Source organism: Solanum pennellii, chromosome 10 (assembly GCF_001406875.1).
Source record: "Solanum pennellii chromosome 10, SPENNV200".
Taxonomy (NCBI): Eukaryota; Viridiplantae; Streptophyta; class Magnoliopsida; order Solanales; family Solanaceae; genus Solanum; species Solanum pennellii.
In genome coordinates this window covers 64,076,252-64,095,518 of record NC_028646.1, presented here as the reverse complement: position 1 = coordinate 64,095,518, position 19,267 = coordinate 64,076,252, and the positions used below count along the sequence as shown (strand labels likewise).

The window sequence follows — 19,267 nt, the reverse complement described above, 5'->3', positions numbered from 1 at the left end:
TGAAAATAATTGATGAAACAACAGCAAATAGAGTTGCCTTTTCTTTTTCTTGTGACCTTTTTTGTAAAAAAAAAATTATACCACATTTTTTTTAATTAATTGGGCCCAAGGCCATTTTATTTATAATAATAAGAAAACAAACACTTGAAAAAGTTTCAAGTCCCTAAAAATTAAAACAAAATAAAAGCATTAAAATAGTAACTTAACTAAAAATAAAACAAAAAAGTCAAAAGAGGAGAAGGAAGAGTAACCAACAGAGCTATTCCATTTTCTTTCTTTGTTAACGGCTTTATCTTCTTCCTTGTCTACATGGTGGATTTGCAATTTATCTCGGTACGAGTCACTCCCCCACCATTCATTTCTTATCAATTTGTTTTTCATTTGACTGTTGCTATTTTGTCTTATTCGAATTTCAGATCTGCTTCAGCTCATTTCAAGACTCGTGGATCTCTATTTTTCTACCTTTCTTCGTCCATTGAATGCTCCATCTTTCTTGTATGGTTCATGTAAGATTTCTTATCTATGTAATTTATCTTGAGAATAAATTGTTTTTCGTGATCTTATATTTATATATATATTTATGTACTTGTGTTTGAAGTTGTTGATTTTTTCTTTACAAGGATGGAATGTGATTGTTGAGTTCACATCACCATGTTCTATCTATTTGTGTTTTCCTTGTGTTGAATCTGAATTTAGGATTCAGAGCTTTGTCCATGTTGACTATACACTTTCCTTTGCTTGTTAGTTCTTTGAATTCCTTGAATTTTTGTTTTCCATTCCAATCTAATGCTAGATTGGCCATGTAATATGCTAGTTTGATACCTTCTTTATATATATGATGCACTTATCTGTCACAGTAATTCATAAATTCCTTGATATCCTCAATTATTGTGTTGATCTGCCAAAGCGTCTCCTATTCACCCTCTAGGATTTTCTTCAGTAATAGAGATTGTCTCTATTATGCATCTTATGTATCCCTCTGCGACACCATATGATATTGCCTCCCTTATTGCAATTGACTCTGCCTCTGTATTGGTAGTGTCAGGCATTATGTTTGATTGTGCAAAAATAAAGTCACTTGTACTACTTCTGATACAAAAGTTGTATGAGTTTCTTCCCGGGTTTCCCCTACTTGCACCATCAGTGTTGAACTTGATTTTGATGATAAGAGGTGGATGCCCCCGGACCATCTTGTAGTGCACTATAGTTTTGAAGCTATCTAGGATTTCCACTATATTTGTCCATTGGGATGGTAGATTCCTCACCTTTGGGAACTTAAACTTTGCCAGTTCCCGTATATTAGTGTTTACCTGATGCACTAATCTGTTGAAACTGATTGTTCCTTGATGTTTCAAGTTATTTCTTCTTTTCCATAATTCTCATATGATGATACTAGGTACTGCCTTCATCACATGTCTTACTTGTGTCGAGCCAGGCCATGTCCACTATTTAATTATGAGTTGTGATAATTGCATTTCATCACGATTGAATATCTGCACACATTGAAAACTTTCTCCACAACCTTTCAGCAGTATAGGAGGTTAGAAAAACATCAGACATATTCTCTCTTTTAAGGTGTTTTCAGCAATGACACTAGAAGACAAACTAATTCCCATTCTTAACTTCCATGTCCTCCATAGTGTGAAAGCCGTCTTAAATGGAAATTTGTTGATCCACATATTCTTAAATACCTCCTGTTTCTCATCCTTTTGTCTTGTCTGATTTAATGCCAAGCACTTTTAACAGAAAATTTACCATTTTGTTTCGATATCCAAATTGATTTATCATGTTCCTTAACATTTTGGGAATATTAATGGTTGTGGTTATGTTGCACAATCTCTTCTGGTAGGTGTTGATTTAACAAATCTGACCTCCATCTTTATTCCTCGGCATATTTTTTTTTATCTTAATTTCTTCATCTTCCAATACATCTGGTAGCCAATAATATAGAGCACCTAGTGATTTCCAATTCTCATACACAAAACTAGAGTCTCTACACTCGACCATCCACAATATTTCATGCTCAACTAGTTTTCTGATTGACACCATCTCCTTCCATGTTGTAGATGCTCCTCTTGTATTGGCAATAACATGGTGTAACTCTTTGGAATACTTATTTGCAATGTAGGAACTCCACATTGATGGTTTGGTTCTAAATTGCCACATTAGTTAACAAAACAAGGAATTAGACATATCAAATAAGGATCTGAAACCAATACCACCTTCATCCTTTGGCAAGCACAAATCTTCTCATTTGACCCAATGTCTTTTTCTACACTCTGGTCTAGCGGTTATTTATTGATAATAATCATTAAAAAAAATCTCGTGACTCTTGATTTTAGCTATGGTGGAATTTTTTTGGCAGCGGATTAATTTCATAATCCACTTCCACGGCTTTCCAAAGATTAAGATCCTCCAAGTATGTTTCCATTCGCACAACCCATAATTGAAAATTTTCACCATTAAAAACGGATGGAGGTATTCGTGAAAAGCTAAGAACAAAAAACAAGAAAAAAAGCTTATGAATTAACGTTTAAAGATTGATATATTTTCACTGCAGTATAAGAATACAATGTATAATTAAAGTACAACTTCTAAACCTAAAATTAAACAAAAAGATCTGTTGAAAATATGAAACTGTTAAAGTCTATAAAAGACTATTTATTCAAAATTCAATAGAATTCAACACCTAATTAAAAGCGCTATCTAATTGACTAGGTCTATTTTAATAAAATTGCCTTAATAAAAACTTCAATTTTATTTCTCACACAACTCAACAACAATGTGGATTGAGAAGCTTTAATTAATTCGGAGTCGAAGAAAAATTCGAACTTTTATTTTGATTTGAAAGGGGGTTCATTTTCAGTCAATTCACAATTTAATTTCACTTATAAATGTGACATATTTCATAAATGTAGTAAAACTTATGCTAAGGGTAAAAATATATCTTTCTATTTTATATATTTTGTTTAGTCAAACATCAATTAAATAAAATTAATATTTAACATGGGATATCATATTACATATATATTTATTTTACACCAAACTCTTCCTTAAATCATAAATTCCAAACAACAAACCCTATCATGATACTTATTGCTATCCAAACCAATATAAATTTAGAAAATTACGTTAATTATTCACAATCTAACCATCAATTTCCAACAACTAAATAAATAGAAAAGGTCACACTTCAATACTTCCCCCTTATTTTTTTCTTTTTTTAAAAAAATGAAGCTCTCTTCCTCTTTAAAAGCCAAAAAAATCCTCTTTTCTGCTTTGCTATGTCGATTGCCACATTGTGAAAACCCTAGAACACTCAAAAGGTTTAACAAGAATGTTGATGATGACATGTAGATTGGTAGATACTCGAGCCCCTTGTTACAATTACTATTATTAGTACTATTTGATATTTTTGCTGATGTCACTTCAAGAATTGAACTAGTTTCTTCCCCATAAGTATCCGTTGATTCCATAGGTGTTATAACACATGAGTCATTAAATGATAGAGACTTGACCCCATGACTTCTAGTATTATTTTTACTCTTTGACAATGTTGATGATACTTAAAGAATTGAATTAGTTTTTACCCCATAAAGATCCATCAAATTTATAGGCATTATAACACATGAGTCATTCATAAAGTGATTGAAGGCCTAGAAACTAAATGGATACTTATGGGGAAAAACTAGTTCAATTCTTGTAGGGTCATTATCAACTTTGTCAAAAAAGTAATAATAGTACTAGAAGTAACGAGGTCGAGTCTCTATCATTTAATGACTCGTGTGTTATAACACCTACGAATTCGATGGATCCTTATGAGGAAGAAACTAGTTCAATTCTTGAAGTGGCATCATCAAAATATCCAAAGAGTACTAAAATAATAGTAAAAGTAGTAACGGTCTCGAGTATCTACCAATCTACCATGTCATTGTCAACAGTCTTATTAAATCTTTGAGAATTCTAGGGTTCCACAATGTGGCAATCGACATAGCAAAGGAGGAAAAGAGGATTTTTTTTCTTTTTTGACTTTTGAACAAAGAGAAGAGTTTCATTTTTTTAAAATAAATAAATAAAAGGGGGAAGTATTGAAGTGTGAAAACAGTAGTGTGATTTTTTCTTTTTATATAGTTGTTGGAGTTTGATGATTGGGCTGTCAATAATTAACGTAATTTTTCTGATTTTTTATTGGTGTGGAGAGCAATTAATGTCATGATAGAGATTCTCGTTTGAAATTTATGATTTAAGGGAGGCTTGGTGTAAAATAAATATATATTTAATGTGATATCACCTGTTAAATATTCATTTTATTTAATGGATGTTTGACTAAACAAAATATTTATAAAAAGAAAGACATACTTTTACCATTCACATAATTTTACTATATTTATGACATATGCTACATTTATAAGTTAAAATGAACCCTCTTTCAAATCAAAATAAAACTTTGAATTTTCATTATACATTTATATAGTTTGTTGTTTGGAAATTTGAGAGAATGAATTGAATTAGATGATTTTGGGGGTAAAAATTAGTATATCGGGCTTTGAGAAGAAGGTAAAACGATGTAGTATTGAGTTAATACAATTGGGAAAAGACTGGAACCACCCTGACTTAAATCTGCTAAATGGTTATTCCCGACTTGTTATTGGGAATAACCCTTTGCGATGACCCTTGCCTTGTCTATTTGAATGATGTCATCTGCATGATACTTGGTTCTAAACACACATTTGAGCCCAATTGATTTCTTTCCTTCTGGCAAATATACCAAGTCCCATGTTTGATTCTTTTAAATATCCATTAGCTCCTTTTCCATAGCCTTGCACCATTTATCCTCTTTTTCAACATCTTCAAAGAAAGTAGAATCCGAAACAAGTAAAGCAAAAGTTGAAGATGTACTATTAGCATATCTAGGATTTTGTTTACTATCTCTTGTTGATATTCCTAATGGAGTTGGATAAACAAAAGATTTTTCCTATATTGGATAAGTTTCTGGTGCAATTGATGAGGTAGTCGATGGACCAGCCAAAAGGGGATCTGCAACATACTCCTGATCAACAACATCGTCTTAAGGCAACAATCAAAGGTTTGAACTTTAACTTGCGGAATTAAAGTACCAACTTGTGTATTCATTAAACACAACATTTCTATTGGACGTAATTTTACCACTCACTGAATTATTTAACTTATATGCCTTGGATTATGTGTTATATCCAACAAAAATACATGTATCACATTTTTCATCAAGCTTACGTCGAGCTTGTGAATTTATCAAGGCATAAGCTATACAACCAAACACACATAAGTGGATTACCTTGGGTATGTTACCTCTCCAAGTTTCATATGGTGTTTCAGCTTCAGCTCAAAAATATTTCAGTACACCTCTACTTTCCATCATGCTTCTGCTCATCTCGACAATTGTGTGGTTCTTTCGTTCTGCTGCACCATTTTGCTCTGGTGTATAAGGTGTTGTAAGTTCTCTGTGTATTCCATTTTCCTCACAAAAGGAACCGAATTCTTTCGACAGAAACTCACCACTTATATCTGTCTGAAGAGTTTTGAGTATACATCCACTTTTCCTCTCAACAAAAGATTTAAATTTGTTGAAATTTTCAAAAGTTTCTGATTTAAATTTCAAGAAATATATCCAACTCATACGACTATATTCATCAGTAAAAAGCAGATAGTATCGACTTCCCCCTAAGGACTCAACACTCATATGAACGTACAAATCAGCATGTACTTACTCAAGATAAACAGAAGCTCTCCAAGACTTTCCTACATGAAAACACTTTTTACTTTGTTTTCCCTCAACACAGCTTTCACAAAAATCAAGATTCTCAACTTTTGGCAACCCAAAAACCATTTTCTTTTGCCTCAATAACTTCAATCTGTTAATATTTAAATTCTCATAACGCAAATATCAGTCTAGTTTCATTATCTCCACTAGCTACCATAGTACGCCTCTCAACCATTGAAACTTCTAAAGGAAACATTTTATTGTTAGCCATTAGAACTTTAGCAATAAATTTCCTATATTTCTTATTTCTAATAGTGCAAACATCATCATCAACAGAAATTGAGTTTCTGTTAGTAATTAGTTGTCTAATGCTAAGCAAATTATGAGATAGACTACGAACAAACATCACATCTTCTAAAATGTTAGCATTACTTAGGTTGGTCATAATGCTAAGAATACCTCTGCTTTCAACCTGAATCTTCTTGTTGTCTCCTAGCCTTACGTATGATTTTTGGACTTATTAAGATCCTTGAATAATGATCTTATTTTAGACATATTATTTGAACAACCACTGTCCAAAAACCAAAAATTGTTAGGGGTTTATTTTTCACAGTAAAATGCCATTAACAACTAACTATCATCATCATTTTCCTCTATAAAGCTTGCTTGGTTATTCCCATCCTTCTGCTTTTGCCAACAATAAGCTTATTTATGACCTAGTTTTCTACAATAGTTGCACAGAAACATTGTAGTCTGCTTCCCTTCATTTGAACTTCCTCTATCTCGGTTTCTTCCTTGGCCTCTTCCTCGAAAAGCACATCTGCCTCTTCCATGATTTGCAAAGTTTTCTAGCTTATCTTTATATGAGTGGAATCCCCCTTCACCTGAAATGTCTTTTCTTTATCTTTCTCATGTGACCTTTGGAGTCTCTCTTCATGAGTTTGCAAAGATCATCAATAGTATAATCAGATAAGTCACAAGATTCCTCAATTGCAGTAACAATATGTTTAAACTTTGGAGTAAGAATCATTAAAAATTTTGGTCAACTAATTAACAAGATAAGAAACTCTAAACAAATAATTTTAATTAAATTCAATTACTTTCATAGAAAGAGTTTCAAAGTCACGATGGTAAGTTTGTACTTTTACTGTAATAACCTTAGCTGCACCTTGAAATTCCTTCTTCAAAATCTTCCATTCCACTGAAGATGTAGTTGAATTATTGAAAAAAATTGTATCATGGACTGCTTGTTGAATCAGGAATAGCGCTTTGGCGTCCTTATTTTTTTATCTCTTTCAATTTTTCCGTCTCTTCGTCAGAGTCTGATTGATCCATAAAGCTCATGAATCAATTTTGGTACTCAAAAACTCATACTTTTCAACCAACTCCCAAACTCCTTGTGATTTGAAAATAGTTTTCATTTTGATACTCCAAAACTCATACTTTTCACCAGTAAAAAAAGGCTTGAGTTGCAAACTATCCTCTAAGAAAAGGGTAAATAAGAAAAGCGATCAAGCTGGCAAGTCAAGGATACAGGATGGATTTTTCCAGGGTGTTTGAACTTACTTATATATTCAGCCACATGTGCGGGTGTGAAAGTATTTTATGGTCTCAGTCATTCTTCTATGAAATATTGATTGTATCAGTCATTCTCGTTGAGAATCGAGTTGTTCGAAGATGATTAAATACCATTTACTGCCATTTTTCCCATAATTCACTCAACTTCCAGAACAGAACCTTGCTCTGGTACCAAATTTGTTGGAAAAAAAGTTAATCAAAAGGAAAAATAAACATAAGAAGAGCAAAAGAGTAAAGAATTTTACTGCAAACTTCCTCAATATGATTAATTAATAAAAGCAACAAGAGCTGCCTATATGTAGGCTTACCAAAATCTGAAAAATACTAAAATCTAGATCCACTAACCCACTAATTACTAATTAGCTACTAGTCTGGGACAATATTTAAACTTGCTATGATAAAGGAAACTAACTAGCAAAATCTTGAATATTTGGTCAAGTTTCTTTTTGAATTATTTGTCAACATAGCCCTTATTAGGGGTATAAAAGGAGTTGCTAGAACCTATGGTACGATCCTTAACCAAAATCAATAAACGTAGTTTCAGATGTTTGTCTATTAGACTAATGTATTCTTGATTAATGATGTGCCTCAAGTTATAAAAACTTATTCCAGGAGATCAGAATAAATAGTTAAGAAACTTAGTAACTGTCATGAGATAGTTACACATGTAATGGGTGGTTTTTCCTGTAGAAATAGGGACAGTGCAGTGAAAAAGAGGGATATTCAGAAAATAACGGAAAAAGAATTATGGCAGAGTTTCTAGCCTCTCGAATGTCTAGAAAGGTTGTGATCTTTATGATTGTATAACTAAGTTCATTATTATCTTAGGATTTGATTTATATATTAGTAGTATACTCATGATTGTTGTAATATCAGTGAATCTAGTGTGAAACAGCAATATTTGTTCCTTATTTTGTATATCAGCAGTAAGGTCTATTAAATTGGTATCAGAGCAGTAACGTTCAGGGATGTTGAGTAGAATGGAGGGACGAGTTGAACAAGTGGAGACAAATTTAACATGGGTAAGAGAAAATATCAGAAAACTGGAAGGATGGTTTCAAGAAATGACAGAGCCTCTTGCTAGAATCGAAGCACAAGGGAGAATTAAGATGGCAGAAGCATCCCCTTCTCAAACCAGATCTGTCGGAAATCAAGAAGAGGAAAGCAATGTCAACTGGGCTGAAGATAAAGATGGGAAGAAGTTTTGAAAATTATAACTACCAGTTTTCGAAGGAGAGGATCCTTTGGGATGGATTTTCAGAGTTGAGCGATATTTTACCGTGAAAGAAATTTCTGAAGCAGAAAGATTACAGGAAGCAGGTGTTTGTTTGGAAGGAAAAGCCTTAAAATGGTATTATTGGATGGAGTCTCGACAACAAATGTTATCCTGGGAAGACTTCAAAAGAGAATTGTTGAACCGATTTTATCATTCTCAAAAAATCAATCAGTATGCTGTCTTAATGGGGTTGAAGCAGGTTAGCACAATTACCGTGTTTCGTGAAGATTTTGAAAAAGTATCAGGATCTATAAAGGAAGCATCTGATGGAATGTTATATGGAGTATTTTTTAAATGGGATGAAAGAGGAAATTCGATCAAAAGTGATGTTGTTACAGTCTCAAACCTTGAGGGAGATAATGGATATGGATCAAAGGTGAAGGATCGAAATTATATTTTGCAGCAAGTACAAGTTTTAAATTTGAATTAGGCAGAGGAAGTGCAGGCAATAAACAGTTTGGTTTAGACCCAATTATAACCGAGTTGAAAACAATATTGAATCTCGTGACTCAAGAGCCAGAGTAGCATGTCGTAACACTGATTCACCAGTGCATACTACAACAAAGTCGACCAGCTTCAACGGGACTGCATTAGCAAAGTCTGAAGGACAATTCAGAAGGTTGTCTGATACAAAATTTGCCAAAAAAAGAGAGTTAGGGTTATTTTTCAGATGTGCTGATAAATTTGGCCCTAATCATCATAGTAAAAATAGGCAGCTTAACCTATTGATTATCTCAGAGGCACCAAACACTGATGAAGACGAAACAGAGGAATTCTTTGAGTCTAGCGGAGAAGATGTAGTTGAAGGGGAAATGAAAGATACTATGATGGTGTTGAATATGAATTCAGTTGTGGGACTTACAGAGGTAGAACAATGAAACTTGTGGGGAAGATTCATGGACACGATGTGATAATTTTGGTCGATAGTTCAGCTACCCATAATTTTGTATCATCCACCCTTGCTCATCATCTGCATTTACCTATTAAGAAGACCAAAGGATTTGCAGTAACAATTGGTAATGGTCAGCAAGTTAGTGGGAGTGAAGTACGCAAAGAGGTAAGAATAGTCGTGCAAGGAGTCCAAATCAACCAACAATATTTTCTATTTGAATTGAGGGGAACTGATGTGGTATTAGGGATGGAATGGTTAGCCACATTAGGAGAGATGAGGATGAATTGGAAACTTCTTACCATGAAATTCAAAGATGCAGGAAGATTGGTGTCGCTTCGAGGGGATCCAGCCATGGTTCTAACAGTAGTGTAACTGAAAGCCATGACTAATTTGTTAAAGAAAGGAAACGAAGGATTTCTGGTTGAGTTGAATCAGGTAAAAAATAACCGAAGATGAAGCAGCAATAACATCAAAGGAGATTGAGAAGTTATTATATAATTATCCAGAAGTAAGTGAGCAGGCCTTATGCCTCCCACCACGTCGTTCTTGGGATCATGCTATTACTCTTCAATCTGGAGCACAACCACCAAACATTCGTCCATATCGATATCCTCATTCTCAAAAAGCAGAGATCAAGCGTTTGGTCAAAGAGATGCTGGCTTCCGGAATCATTAAAACTAGTACTAGTTCATAATCTAGTCCAGTATTAGTAGTTAAGAAGAAGGATGGAAGTTGGCGATTTTGCGTGGATTATCGGGCTCTTAATGATAGCACGATCCCCGACAAATTTACAATACCATGCATTGATGAGTTACTTGATGAGCTAGGGTGAGCCACCATATTATCCAAGTTGGATCTTAAGTCAGGTTATCATTAAATACGCATTCAAGCCAGAGATGAATCAAAAACAAACTTCCTCACTCATGAGGGACATTATGAGTTTATGGTCATGCCATTTGGTTTGACCAATGCACCCTCAACTTTTCAATCACTGATGAATGATATTTTCAAGGACCATTTGCGGAAATTTATTATAGTATTCTTTGATGATATTTTGATTTACAGTAAGGATTATGCTTCACATCTGGGCATTTAAAGGTTGTTTTGGATATTCTCAAACAGAATCAGTTGGTAATCAACAAGAAGAAATGCACATTTGGTCAGCTTAAACTTGAATATTTGGGTCATATCATCTCCTCTGAAGGAGTGCAGGCTGAACCCTTCATGATTGACAACATGATATCTTGGCCAAGTCCTAGAGATATAAAGTCTTTGCGGGATCTTTGGTACTCACAGAATATTACAGAAAATTTGTCAAAGATTATGGTAAGATTGCTGCCCCTTTAACTAGTTTACTAAAAAAAAGATGCATTTTCATGGTTTGAACACACTCAACAAGCTTTTGACGCATTGAAGTTGGCGATGACTCAAGTGCCTATTTTAGCGATGCCAAACATTTCTCAACCATTTGTAATTGAAGTTGATGTTGGTGCAATTTTGATGCAAAATAGTAAACCTATTTCCTATTTCAGTCAAATGCTTTCTTCCAGAACGAAACAATGTTCGGTATATGAACGAGAGCTAATGGCTACTGTGTTGGCTGTCAAAAGATGGAATCACTATTTGATAGGCCATTATTTCATCATTAAAACTGACCAAAAATCCCTTAAATTTTTCCTAGGACAGAGGTTATGGATGAGAATCAACAGAAATGGGTTTCCAAGCTCATGGGTCATAAGTTTGAGATCAAGTACAAACCGGGTGTTGAAAATAAAGAGGTTGATGCATTGTCATGACGCGGGGACTCTTCAGAGTTATATGAATTTTCGATTCGGCAATATAAAGACAAGGAGGAATGGGACGAGGAAGTACAACGAGATGCCAAAATGTCTTCTATTTTGCAAAAGTCAATTTCAGGACAACAATCAGATGACAACTACAACTTCAAGAATGGATGTCTACTATATAAGGACACTCGGTTTTACCAAAAGGATCATCTCGAATACATGGGCTATTGAAAGAGTTTCATTCTTCTCCTATTGGAGGCCATTCGGGGTATCTTCGCACATATAAAAGGTTATCCGAGAATATCTACTAGAAGGTATGAAGAGGGATGTGCAAGACTTTGTTGCTAGATGTGAAATCTGTCAAAAGAACAAGTCTCAAACTTTGAGTCCTGCAGTGTTGCTCGAACCTTTACCTATAACTCATCATGTGTGGGACTCCAACCATTACCTATACCTCATCATGTAAGTATGGATTTCATTATTAGACTTCCTAAATCACAGAGGTTTGATACTATTTTGGTTGTGGTGGATCATCTTACTAAGTATGCTCATTTTATTCCACTTTCACACCCTTTTAATGCAAAAGATGTAGAAGTTGTTTTCATTAAGGAAGTGGTTAAATTCCATGGATTTCCTAAGTCTATTGTGTCTGATTGCGATCGTGTTTTTATAAGCCACTTTTGGAAGGAACTATTCAAGCTAGCAGGAACTACCTTAAGGTATAGGTCTTCCTATCATCCAGAAACTGATGGGCAAACAAAAGTTGTGAATAGGATTTTAGAGACATATCTCTGTTGTATGGAAGGAGAAAATCCTAAAGAACGGTCCCACTGGTCATCTTGGGCTGAGTACTGGTTTAACACATTCTTTAATAGATCTGCAGGTATGACACCCTTTAAAGCATTTTATGGAAAAGACCCATCATCAATTTTTCCCATGGACGACACTGCTTTATTGGTTGAAGAAGTAAATGAGCAGGTGTGTACTAGAAATCTGATCTTAACCTAACTCAAAGAACATTTGTTACAAGCAAAAAAAAGAATGAAGAATCAAGTTGATCGGCATCTTTGAGAACTGGCTTTTGAGATTGGTGAAGTAGTATATCTCAAACTTCGGCCGTACAAACTACGTTCTTTGGCTAAGAAGATCAATGAAAAACTCAGTCCCCATTTTTATGGTCCTTACAAGATTTTAGAAAATATTGGCTCAGTAGCTTATCGTTTGGAGTTACCAGTTGGAACACGCATTCATTCAGTGTTTCATGTTTCACAGTTGAGAAAATGCTTAATTCCAACTACTTCTCCTCAAAACCTACCTCCATTTCTTACCCAAGAATTGGAGCTTCAAGTTGAGCCTGAGGTAGTGAGACAGATCAGGAAGCTAATCAATGGAAAATTGGAAGTGCTAATCAAGTGTAGGAACCTATCAGACTTTGAGAATACTTGGGAGGAATATACAATCATCGATCAACAATTTCCGGACTTTCACCTTGAGGACAAGGTGATTCTTATAGGGAAGGGTAATGATGTGCCTCAAGTTAGAAAAACTTATTCCAGGAGACAAAAGTAAAAAATTAAGAAACTTAGTAACTGTCATGATATAGTTACTTATGTAATTGGTGGTTTTTCCTGTAGAAATAGGGCACTGCAGTGGAAAAAAGGGATATCAAAAAATAACGGAAAAAGAATTCTGGGAGAGTTTCTAGCCTCTCGAATGTCTAGAAAGGTTGTGATCTTTATGATTGTATAACTAAGTTCATTATTATCTTAGGATGTGATTTATTATATTAGTAGTATACTCGTGATTGTTGTAATATCAGTGAATCTAGTGTGAAATAGCAGTATTTGTTCCTTATTTTGTATTTCAGCAGTAAGGTCTATCAATTAACTATTTAGCTCTATTAAGCTCATGTGATCATGGATTAGCCCAAAGTCTTTTATTCATTAAATTCAAGGACCATAGTTCAGAAACTTCATTCATATTACCACGTCATGTAATCATGGGTTAGCCTAAATTTCATCAAATCTATTCATATATCATAGATTTGCATTCATGAGAAACATGTATCATATCATGATACTATTATCAAGGGAAAATATGATAGCATCATCAAAAATTGTTTTTGTTAAGTAGATACATTATTAGCAAGGAGAAAATTTTCAATACAAAGCAGGAAGATTATCATGTGAGAAAATTTGCGTTATACAAACAAATCAACTATCTAATATCTATTCCCTGAACTGCCTCCTACGTCGTCCTCTGTGTGGTTGCATCCGCAACATACTTGCGCATTGCTTTCTTCTTTTTCATGGGTAGTAGTTGAGTTCTTGCAACTTTTTAGCCACCTTTGTATATACACTACCTCTGCAGTATGTCTCTCTCACGATAGTTTTGCATAGCTCATCAATCCCCCTACTTATTTTGAAACACTGTGTAATTCCTTTTTTCTATCGGCCACTCCATTTTGAGAGGGTGTATCCATACACGAAGATTGATTAAGAATACCATATTGATTCATGTAGTTCTTAAGCGATGTTGACATGAATTCTTTAGCATTGTCTGAAACAAACTCGAATCCCAACAAAAACACAGTTATATAATATTTACGGGATGCAAATTACAACGTATAATATGCGCAACAAAATAATAACATACTAATTAGACATAGATTACATAGAAGAAGATAACTAGAAGGGGATGAGATACCAGAACAGAGAAAGGGGATGAGAGATAACTGAAAGCCAAAGCTTCAACATAATTTTCATAACCGTTCTTCTAACTCCTAGTCTTATTTGACAAAGGGCAAAACAGATGGTTATTGGGCCTGGATCCCAAATAAAAGTCTCTAATAGCTCATAGGACCTTATAGAGTAAACTTGATTCACAACATTATCACTCCTCAATCACAGGATACAAGCATTAAATTGTGTCTCTCATTGTAAAAATTAGAGAAATGGGAGAATGCTTTAGAATAATTTTTCATCAGGGCGTCTTGAAATGGATTTTCCATTCAATGATGACTCGGAGGAGTCTTTACTACCTGGAGTATTTGAGATACTTGGAGAGCCAGCTGTTGTTATTAATGGGTTGCCTCCCGTTTCTTCAAGTGATGACACCTTTTCTCCCTTACCAACAGCTACTGATGCAGCAAAAGAATCACTTATCACTGTTATTGGTCCATGGTTTGAAGGAAGAGAAGTTTGCAACTTGTTTGGGAACTAGTATTACTATGGGGAAATTACTGAATTTGATACGAAGTTGGTCGGTTCAAGGTGAAGTATGAAAATGGCAATGTTGAAGAACTTGAATGGAATGAGTTGGACCAAGTTCTTCAGCCTTTGAATTTGATTATTCCTCTGGCAACAATAGTTCCTGAGTCCATTAGAAGAAAGCGGAGACCAATCAGAAATCAGGGAAATCCGAGGGTAGAACTACAAATGAAGGCGTAAGAAAAGAGTAAGACATGATGAATAAGGACATCGTTTTTATGTAGAACTCCAGGCATGTCTTACATGACATGGACTTTTATGAGTAAAACATTTTCACAGTTGAGGTAACTGTTTAAAGACTAATAAAGTTTTGAAATAGACTTGTTCTATGTCTCCTGACAAGACAATTGTTTAAGATGGGTCTTTGAAACATGAAAGATGTTGTTCTTGTTTTTTTTCTTCCAAATTCAGTGACGAACAATATTTTCTTTGAAATTATTTACTGGTGTTAAGTTACCAAAAACCAAAAGTTAATATTTTCCATGTAAAGTTGAAAGTCATTTTCCTTATATAACCATCTACATTTGTATGCATGTTACATTATGTGTAAAAACAGGCCTATTTTAGAGAAGCTTGGATTTGGAAGAGCACGAATTGAAAGTCTTGTCAACTGAAAAACATGACCAAAATATTTTTTTCTCAAGCCAAATTATTGGTTAATAAAATCTAAATTAAATTTTGGTCATGTTGTTTAGTTGAAACTTTTCTCCTCTCTCCGCTTCAACTTGCTCTAAAACCCCCAAACGTTTTTGGAATGTCTTAATTAACTTAGCGTCTGATTAGACCCTTTACTTTCAGAATTAGTATTTCTTTTTTACTCATGTTTAATCATCTTCAATTTCTCCTCTTCTTCGTACTTTTGAGGATTCTTCATCTTCTTTTAAGAATCTCAAACCTGGATTTGTGTATGAATTAAATAAGTCAACTTTGTACCATCCCGAAACTTCAAGGTCTAATCCTCATGATCCAACTCGGTGATGTACCAGAGTATGTCGTACTCCTAATTGGATGTAAATGGAATTATTTAATTAAACCTTATTTTGATGGCACTTTTGATCGATACAAAGCTCGGTTGGTTGTTCTTGGTAATAGATGACCTCTGCACTAGTAGCAAAAATGATTGTGGTGCAAACATTATTTTCAATGTTGCTTCGCAAAGCATGTCTTTTCATCAATGAATGTCAAAAATAGTTTCCTCCATGGTGATCTTAAAGAAAATAGTTATATGAAACCTCCACCTTGTTTATTCTCATCGCCTACATCAGATGTATGCAAGTTGAATCAGTATGCCTATAGACTAAAACAAGTTCCTAGTGCTCGTTTGACAAGTTTCGATCTACTTTGCTACAATTTTCTTTTGAGCAAATAAAATATGACTCATCTTTGTTTCTTTGGAAAAAATATACAATTTGTGTTCTTCTTATGGTATATATGGATGACATTACTATCACAGGAATAAATACTTCATTAATCATTAGTCTGCAATAGCATATTAAAGATTCTTTTCATATGAAAGATCTTGGTATACATGTTTCTTGGGTTTGGATGTTCATACTAATTCTTCAGGTATGTTTATAAACCCAACACAAATATACTCAAGATCTGATATTTTTGGTTGGTCTTAAAGATTCCTCCGTAGATACTCCATTGGAATTATGTGAAGTATAGTAGTGAGGAAGGCGGTCTTCCTAATCCAATGATATTTTGACAATTAGTTGAGAGCCTAAATTACCCAACTTGTCGAACAACTCCTACTCACAAAACTCAGATTGTAAACAAGACTTTTGAAACAATCTTACAATTTTTCCTCTCAAATTGCTACACTCCTAATAAATCTCAAAACTCTTTCAAACCTCTTGATCGTGTTTTGATCTTCTCTCTATATAAGTGCGTAATTTTTTCTGATGCAAATAGCTCCCTATTTATAGATCAGAACTTCAACAATTCCTTGTATAATTCAACTTGTATTTGACTTCTACAAATCCTTGTTGACTTCTACTTGGACTCCTTTTCTACAGAATTTCCTTAAATAAATAAGAAAGCACAATTTCCTTAAATAAATAAGAAAACACAATTTCCTTAAATAGATTTCCTTAAATAGGAATTAGTTTTTCTTCTTTCACTTGGCTTTGAACTCCTTTATAAAAGGAAACCTTTTGTACTGGTTGCTTGTCGAAAAAATAATAATTCCACAGCTTTATAACTTATAATTCACCTGGTTGACGTTCTCCTTATACAAGTCGGATTCGTTCTGTAAGGAACATGTCTGTACAACCTGTTTCTTTCATCTGTTCCTGTATTTATCAATTATCAAAATCTTTATCATAATAACAAATTCCCCCTTTTTGATGATGACAATTATACATTTCGAACTTAGCAAATAAGACACACATCTTCCTTCTTTTGCCATACTTCAAAACAACGACACTTTAACATGACTGAACTCGATTTGATAATGTGGAAGAGTTATATTGTGAATCAGAAGGATCATGGTTGTAATTGGTTGTTATCAGTTCTAGTGGAGATATTTGGCAGAAGGAAAGCTTTGACAATTATTACTCAGTACTTCGAGGTGAACAATTGTAGCATTGACAAGTCTGAGCATGGTATGAAGTACTATTTTTATGACATTTTCGTGTGCATTTGGACTTCTTTTTTATCTTATCAGTAGCCTTGGTGAAATTCACCGCATCCCATTATATGGTAGTAGTACCTACATTTTGGTCAATCATGGAATTATTTCACTTGATAAAAAAGGGACTTATGGTAAGAAAGAATGGAATGAGATCAAGGACATTGCAGCTTCTATTTGACATCTGTTTGTGGCTGCCAATAGTGCTTGGACAAGTTTGGATGATATCATTAGGTGCATTGCTCTTTTGAAAAAATCTCACATTAGTATACATTTTTGCCATGTTTATTAACAGCTAAGCAATAATGAGACCACGATGTCGATAGTACTACAGGCTGTCAATGAAGTTTCTTCCTTGTTGCTTGCCAATCTGATTATACGAGGGGATGCTTATGCCTACTCGAACCTTGAGGACAAGGTTCTTATTGGAGTTGGGAGTATTGTTATGAATGGTCCTAGACAAGTATTGGACAAGCGGCCCAATACCGAATTAAGTGTCGATGTGGGATCCGGGTTGATAAATAAGGAATAGTGAGAGCAAAAGAGGGTTATGAAGATTGTTGAGAAAAATGTCTACCCTCTCATCCCCTTTCTATGAGTTCTACTTCTCATCCCCTTTCTTCTACTTGTGTTCTTCAATTTCTTTTTAGTTCTTAAATTCCTTTGTAATTCTAATTTCGAGTTAGTGAAATAGATTTGTCGGGTGTTTGAATTTGAATTGAGTAGATCTTGTTATTGGGTTCGTTACAATGCCTATCATCACATATCATATATATATTATTAATTAAAAGTATGAAGCTCCCAACTTCAAAGTTGATTTACCAATTTACCCCTACACTAAATTAAAATATTATATGTCTAATTAATTAACTATTAAATAATTATATATTATCTTTTTCCTTTTACTAATATTACCTCTTTTATTTTTATATCTGATTCAACTAACTTAAAAGGTCCTTAATACTCTATAGTATTTACGAAATGTTGCAGTAATGATCATCTTCAAGTATCCGGTTGAAATTTGTACAGTTGCATGGAAAGACGAAAAGACTCATAATTCATTTATATATTTATTCAATTCATGTTTGTATACATTGTTTGTCACCATAATTTTATTGGGAATACCAAGTGTCACATTATCAAAGCTTTATCAAAGAAATAGTATTCATTATGAAAGCATTTACTTGGTGACTTTATTTCTTTTCTCTCATTTATGTGCTATATAAACTAATTCAAAAGACATGATTTTTCAATAAAATACTTTTATATTACAAATTAGTTATAAAAATTTTCACAGCCTAATTCTTCCTATATATATTTCAACCATATATTTACTGTTTCTCATATATTTCTCTTTTTTTTATTTGTTGAAAATGTTATGACATATTTTTCTATTAAAAAAAAGGGAAAATTCATAAGTAGCGATTAGACTATAACTGAAATTCTAGAGACAGATCTAAACTTAACTAGAGTCCAATTAACCCCCTAAACTAATTTAAAATGGAATAAATACACCACAAATTGTGACATGTCATAGAGAGTATGCACACTCTCTTGAAGTCAATTGAAGAGTGCACAAATTGGACACATGTCATTTTCTAATTGGTAACTTTATAATTAGTTAGTACACATATTTATGTATCATAAAACTTATATATATATATATANATTAATTTATTATCTTTTCACTTTTATTTTTTTTAATAAATTATGTGTATTTAAAAAAATAATTTAAAAGTGTCCTTTACTTTTAATGTTTTAATATGTTTATGTTTTATTTGATTTTCTTCACTTCTTTTGATATCCATTCAACATTAACTTATTTTAAATACAAAACATTTGAAATCAAATCAAAACTCAAGACAAAGAAAATAAACTCAATAGAAAAATAAAAGAGAAAAAAAATATAAGTAAAAAAAATTAGTTTCGATACAAGGTAAAAATATGTATTAACTTAATTTAAATACAAGATAAAAAAATAAAAATAATTTTTTAAAAACTATTATTTAAAAAAATATGAAATATTTTTTAAAAAATTACGAAATATTTTTTAAAAAATTAATAAATATTTTTTTTTATTTTTTAGAAAAATA

General features: G+C 33.3%; 1 long non-coding RNA gene across 1 annotated transcript; it reads left to right on the top strand.

Moving 5' to 3' along the window:
• The first annotated feature begins 422 nt into the window (after nucleotides 1–422).
• On the top strand, nucleotides 423–17,892 carry LOC114074183. Its single transcript, XR_003574623.1, has 2 exons — nucleotides 423–506; nucleotides 17,470–17,892. It is a non-coding gene; the product is annotated as an uncharacterized LOC114074183 (long non-coding RNA).
• Nucleotides 17,893–19,267: the final 1,375 nt, after the last annotated feature.